The sequence below is a fragment of the Rattus norvegicus genome, chromosome 16 (genome assembly GCF_021556685.1).
Source record: "Rattus norvegicus strain SHRSP/BbbUtx chromosome 16, alternate assembly SHRSP_T2T, whole genome shotgun sequence".
NCBI classification, from domain to species: domain Eukaryota; kingdom Metazoa; phylum Chordata; class Mammalia; order Rodentia; family Muridae; genus Rattus; species Rattus norvegicus.
This window is the reverse complement of record NC_141549.1, coordinates 29248565-29255622: the sequence shown is the minus strand read 5'-3', so window position 1 is coordinate 29255622 and position 7058 is coordinate 29248565. Positions and strand designations below refer to the sequence as shown.

General features: G+C 37.9%; 1 non-coding gene and 1 pseudogene across 1 annotated transcript; both read right to left on the bottom strand.

Moving 5' to 3' along the window:
* Nucleotides 1-383: 383 nt before the first annotated feature.
* LOC134482568 (arginine/serine-rich protein PNISR-like) lies at nt 384-712 on the bottom strand (annotated as a pseudogene).
* A 5640-nt stretch (nt 713-6352) lies between these two features.
* Nucleotides 6353-6413, bottom strand: LOC120097668 (U7 small nuclear RNA). Its single transcript, XR_015640533.1, has one exon. It is a non-coding gene; the product is annotated as a U7 small nuclear RNA (small nuclear RNA).
* Nucleotides 6414-7058: the final 645 nt, after the last annotated feature.

The following is a 7058-nucleotide window of genomic DNA, read 5'->3' as shown; positions in this document are numbered from 1 at the left end:
GAAAACTCTACCCACTGAGAATTCTTGCTGGTTCTCAGGTTTTTGTTCTCCCCCCTCCCTCCCTCTCTCCCCTCTCTCCCCCCTTCCCCTCTCTCTCTCTCTCTCTCTCTCTCTCTCTCTGTTTATGTGTGTGATTTTGTGTGTGTGTGAGCTTTATTGACATCACAGGACATTCAAGAATAATTTTGAGACCATTACAGCTGAAAGAGAATGGCATATTTACAGCCTAATTAAGTACTATTTCTTGAAAAAAAAGTAATACAAAGAAATCCTATTAAGTAACCTGGAGCAGCATTTGGAAAAAGACACCTCTTTACACAATTTTTAAAATCCGGTTTCACCTACACAGTCACAATGTCCACTGGGTCTGGTGTTGGTGGCATCTATGTCTGATCTGGGGGGGGGTGTTGGTGCTGCTGGTGCATTCCCCATTCTGGTTGCCACATTGTGTTAAATTTGAATCCCCTTGAAAAGTCCCATGATTATTGGGACCAGACTCCATTGTAGACATATCCTGTCCACTTGGCACCATTCCTGGTGGTTGTTCTACAATGCTTTGCTATCCCGAGGCTTCTCTTTGTGCAATCCAAGTTTGGGTCAAAGCAGCCCAGTCAATCTGGCTTGGATCTTACTACTGCTGGGATGACTGCATTCACTGTTGCTGGTTGGTTCAAGGGCCACTGCTGCCAAGTTGTCCTCCTTGATCCCACATCCTTTAAGTTCCTAGTTTCAGAGGTTTAATCCATTATCATCGTGATGGTGGCATGCAGGCGGACACTGGAGCAGTGGCTGAGAACTACATCATGATCTATAGGCAGGGAGAGAGACTGTATAAAGTTTCTTTTAAAGGTATAGAGAAAGTTCAGAGAAATGAACAAGGATCACTTACAGCTGACTGAGTTTATGATCTACTAATTGGTGCTGGGTGGAGAAGACAGGAAGGCTGCTGAATCCAGCCTAGGCCCTGTAGGTCAACATTCAGACCTAGGTTCATACTTCTCACTCTGGAAGACACGAATACCCCTCACAAATCACACTCTGCATGTTACAGCTGAGCATTCACACTAAGGGGACAAAGACTATTTTTATGTAAACTCACGGTGAGAAGCTAGTAGATGAAGACTGATAATCTTGGGCTTCAAACAGTCATTAAAGCTATCAGGAATAACATGATTGATGCTCAAGTAGTATGATGGGCACCACCTGCCTCTATCGTATCACAGAACAGGGACTATGAGATTAAGACTGGGCTCCATATTATAGGAGCATTCACAGTATGGGTTTCTTTTTACTTTGCCCATCAGGAAGGGCAGGCAAGAGACAGTGTTCCCTCAAAACTTCCTCTAAAGAGAAGACTCTGGTCCTAAGTGATTTCTACTTATTCCTACTCTGCCACAGGGGCCAGAGTAAAGGGAGTGCTCACCTCATGCATGGAAGTTCCTGCCAGAAGAGAGAAGCTCAGAGAATAGACACAGTTAAAGTTGTGCTTGCTCTTGTTTGCCTGTTGTTTCTTCTCCCTATTTGGAAAAAAAATATTCACCAGCTTGGTTTGATACATGCCTTCCTCTGGAACTCCATTCAAGAATTAAGACTTCTGGCATAAATAAAGGGGTGTTCCATCATCACTCAGGACGATAACTTGACACTTAGGGACATCTGACAGCACTGAATCAAATGAATGATAGAACTGATTTTTGTAGTGACAAATTTATGATTTGGGCCTTTTTGAAAAACACAGAAATAGTATAAGAATATGTTTTTGTTTTGATTCCAAGTGTGGGATATGGGCCTGCTTCAGATTGTCCACAGCAGCTGACAATGATGTGCCTCATGCTCCAGAAGGGGTGTGATTTTGCCAGCAGCTGAAAGTTTATGTGATTGTATAACATTGGAAATTCTTGGGACTTTTCTGGGGGTAAATGCTAGAACCTAGAGAGATGGGGTGAGTTGCTGGTTGGTTGCTGTTGGTCATGATTTATTAAGTAGTCATGTGCAAAGAAGAAATAAGAAGAAATTAGATATTCTGACAGCAAAGATTAAACTTGCCCTAAGGAACTCGATGTCCCTAATCAGCAGGAAGTAGTCAATAATCCTGCCCCCTTTCTCCTCTATCCTTTTTTTCCTCTCTTATCTGGTGTTAGGGGGTTAGATGGGAGAAAAAGAGGGGAGAAGGGTGGAAGAAAAAAATCAAAAAGTAGCAAATGACAGCTACAACTTTTAGGATAAGTTAGTATGTGTACTGGCTTGAGTATGGCATCAACAGACAGAGGCATCTCACTTAGCTTTTATTAATATATGAGTATGAAGGTGTTGCTTAAGCTTCATGATCAAAATCATTATTCTATGATTCAGAGCACTGTACCTTATGTTTGCTTTTGGTAATTGAATTTTTATAGTTTGTATTCAGCAAAGATATATTTCTAGGCATCAGAGAATGAAGTTATCTTTGATAATATTTTGTCTCAAGGACTGTGGATTAACTCAGAAATATGACAGCAAACATTTGGAAATTGCCCATGGCCATCCAATCTGTCACTCAGACAAAAACAAGCAGCAGTATAAATTCCCTCCCTTTTATTTTCTAACTCATGAAGTTTGCCTTGAACATAAAAGGTTTATATCACTAGGCTGTTTAGGACCTAAGATTTACTGTAATGATTTCAAAGATTTGCACATACAGTTAACCTGTTTATTAAAAAGTAATTTTCATCCCACATTTTGTATTTGAAAAAGAAGTCTTGACTTCCAAGAAGCAACTATCAGAACAATATGATTTCAAGTGAATTAGTAGCAACAATAGCTTTTGCATTATGAAGACAATGTTTGCAAATGATTGAATTGCTTCTGAACTGTTTGAATAAAATGCTACATCACTCTACAAAACAAAGACCTTTCCACTATCAAAATTGTGCTATTTCTTCAAGCTGCTTTCAAAGGAGAGACAGATGATTTGACTTTGCACCTTCAGATGGAAAAAACCAAAAGTATATTTCAATACAAAATAACATGAAATGCAAATCATAATCTTACCAATATGTAAGTTTTATCAATTGCTATGGATTTATGATATATTAACATGGTAAGAGGAAGAGATGTGGCATTTCATGTGAGGTTTGCATATTTCTGATAATTTATAGGGTGATTTGCATATATATATGTTGATGTATTTTATTCATGGTCTTTGTCTTTATTAAGTTATTAAGTCTGTGTGAACATAATCTGAAACTTACCCATCTGTAAAGAACTGAATTATCATATTCAAATAATTCTCAATTACTTTCTATAGAAAATGCCTTTGAGTAAAGAATGGGATTTGTACAATGGCAGTTATTACATAAATTCAGTTTGAGATCTGAAAACTAATTATTGCTTCAAATAGCAGAAAACACTTTCACTCTTTTAATTTGGCTATGAGGCCAAAATAAATGTGCCAAAGCCTTAAAATGTTTTGTACTGAAATGTTTCCAGGAAAACAAAGCATTTGTTCTTAGTAATAGTCCATTTAACCAAGACCACGTTCCCATATAAAACTGCTGTGTTGCCTCATGTACATCATGGGAGAATTGATATTATTGGTGGAATTACAAATCAGCACCATTCCAGGTGTTCTTGACTTTTTCAAACAAAATTCTAAATACTTAATCTCTTAAGACAACATAATTTTTTGTTCCGTATTGCCTGAGGCTAGAAGTCTAAGATAGATCTCAGTCAGGCAAAATAAAATGTATACACTCCTTGAAGGTGTATGAAATATTCATTTTTTCACTTTGCACACCCTAGATGCTTTTAGAATACTTAGGCTCACAGTCCCTTCCTCCTTCTTCAGAATGCACCGCTGTCCTCTACTCTCAGCACATTTTCTGTTTTAGATTTAGAGCACACATTTAGATAACTAAATTCAGGACAAGATTTATCTTTACATTCTTTATTTAATCATAAATGCTTTCTTTCTAATAAGAGTTGAAATGCAAAGATAGATTGATATACACATAGATTTGTGTAAAAGAGGATTTTACATGGATGTTTAGAGATATTAAGAGGTAGTGCTAAGTTCCGAGCTAAGGAAGAAAAAAGAAGTTAGTAAATTCCAGCCATTCCTAAGCACACAACTGCCTTTTCACCACACCATCTCAGATAAAATCTCTGTAAACTGTAGTAATTATGATAATGAAGGATCTGTCTTAATATTTGGACCTCACAAGCCATATGCAATAACATCTTTGTGAGGTATAGAAGAATCACCCTTGACTAGCTGGTTACTGATATAGACTCCATCTATCTTCTCCTACCTCTTTTTCCTGCCATTCTTCTTCCTTCCTTCCTTCCTTCCTTCCTTCCTTCCTTCCTTCCTTCCTACCTTCCTTCCTTCCTCTTCCTTCCTTCCTTCTTTCCTTCCTTTCTTTCTTTCATTTCTTTCTTTTTTGGACAAATATTTATAGGCACAACCATTCTAGGATAGGTCTTGCGGCAGAATTTCTAATAGCATCATAAAAGAGTTATTTATTAGCACGGTGGTTTGTGCCTTTGGTGTCCATCAGAGTGAAGTGTGCTTGGTTCCTCAGTCAGAGACAGAAGTAGGGGCACTGAGACCTGACTGTGTTCTGAAAGTGTTAATGTCTTCAATGCATCAATCCACTTATGGGTTTAGGTTAATGAGCTATTCAGAGGTAAGACCTAGGTTGGCGAGAGGGAGGAAATAGCTAAGGTGTGTGACTTTGTGTAAGGGTCTGAAAAATCACTGAAGGAAGACCCCAGACGAAGGCAGTACACAAAAACAAAAAGCATTTATTCTCCAGAAACAACCAGGTTGCTGGAATCACCATTGTTTCAGAATGGCAACACAAAGACATTTGAGCCCCTTTTATAACAGAACTGATTAATTGCTTCTAAGATAACAACAGACTTCTACAATCTAGAGCACTCTCCAAGGGGTTGTAAAAACTCATGAACCAAAGTTCATAAAGAAGGAGCTAAAATTATACACCACAGGTGCCAAAACAGGAAATAAAATATTGAGTGGGTTTATCTATACAAAACTTCAAGGACAGCTTAGTTATGTTTTTAACTCTCCATGAACCTGTAAGCTAGTAACAAATGATGAATGTTTAGCTATATAATTACTCCTAGTGGACATGCATGTGGACATACTCTGTTATAAACCTCTTATTCAATTTATGTTCAGAATTTATGTGCAATCTTATAGTGAATTTTACCATATGATCACAAACTCTGAAAGTTGTATGGATGTCTAAAGCAAAGAGCAAAGACAAGCCTCCCTCCCTTTTTCTTCATGAGATGTCAACTTGGAGCCTGTTGAGATAGAACAAAGGCTTACATTATCTAGTCTCCTGCATTGTTTTACTATCAGGTACTAAACTGGAAACTGAAGCTTCTGGCTTCAGAATAACTCAGACAGGTATATCAGCTGTAGAAGCAAAGTACCTTACACTTAGTATCGATAGCAAATGGTTTATGGCCTGGTTTGTGAGTGGAGACAAAATGGAATAGAAAGGAATCTTCATATGAAGGTATCCTTTGTCCCCAGCCCTTTCTTCTGACTCTTCCCCCCCCCCCAGTTGCTATGAAGTGACAATTGCACACTCTTACCACAAAACTCAGCCTGGTCTCAGGGTCCCAGTAATTATAAAACCAGGTGATTTGAATTGAATTTCCTGAAAGTGAGATAAAATATCTTTTTCTCCCTTTAAGTTGACTTTCTTGACTATTTTGTCACACTGGTGGCAATCTGACTAAGACAGAAGTTTTACTCTAAAAAAATCCCCAAAGAAAGAAAGATTCTAGAAGTCAAATAGATCCATGTGATACAAAGAGAGATATTGAATATCAAGTTTCCTTGCAGCCACTATCAGATAGATATTTTCCAATCTTTTAGAGTAAGTTTCAAGGAAGGCATTATGGCTTTACTGTCTCTCAAGGACCAGCCTAGGCTAGGTCTGGGGTCCTCAGAGAGGAGCAGCAAAAACAAACAACTAGAAGTCAAATCCTGGTTACAACGGAGCTGCCTATGTTCTAATGATTGCTCTCTCTCTCTCTCTCTCTCTCTCTCTCTCTCTCTCTCTCTCTCTCTCTCTCAGCGTGTGTGTGTGTGTGTGTGTGTGTGTGTGTGTGTGTGTGTGTTCTGCTCTGCACTAGACAGCTTTTTCTAAAAACTATTCTAAAACTAGCTATTCTAAAAACTGTTTGATACAGCTTTCTCTGCTAGTAAATATTCTGAAAGCTCTCTGAATAGCTCATGGGTTTTCTGACCAAAGTCAGGATAGTTGCTTTAAAAAAATTCTTGAATCTTCCAACAAAGTAAAAAATCCTGATAGAAAAACTTTAAAGGTAATTCTTGGGCTTTTCCAATCAAAATAAAAAACCAGGAAAAAATTCTAAAAGAGCTGTATTCACTCTTCAGACAATCTTGTCTGAATAGTTGCTAAATAACATTCTAAAAGACTTGTGTCGGCTCTTTAAGTAATTCTTGAGATCTCAAAAAACATTTTTTTAAGTATGAAAAGTTCTAAAAGAGCTGTGTTTGCTCTGCATGGATTTTCTGACCAAAATTAGAAATTGTTTTTTTTTTAATCTTATAAAAGCTGTTTTCACTCACTCTCCAGAGGGCTCAGAGATCTACAGACAACTCAACAGAAAAAAACAAAAGGAAATAAAGAAAAAGAAAAGAAAAGAAAAGAAAAAAAGAGCTACTATAACTCCTGCTAGGTCATCTCCTGCAGACCAAAAATCCAGTTTTTTATTTATATATCAATTCAGTTATTAATTCCAGTTTCCATTCAGCATCCATGACCCAGCTCCTTTATTCTTAGGAGACAGAAAACACTTTCTTTTTAAACACTCTGAAAAGAATTCATAGATCTGCTTGCCTTTGTAAATTTAGCTGGGTGGAACCTTGTCCCGAGATTACCATTTCTAGCACACCTAAACTTAAATTATCCTCTGTCCCAGGCTGACGTTGAACTCAGGAGTCTGCCGGCATTCGTATCTGCTTGTCTTTGACAAGGTTGCTCAGTGTAGCTGAATCTGTTCCTTTAGATCTG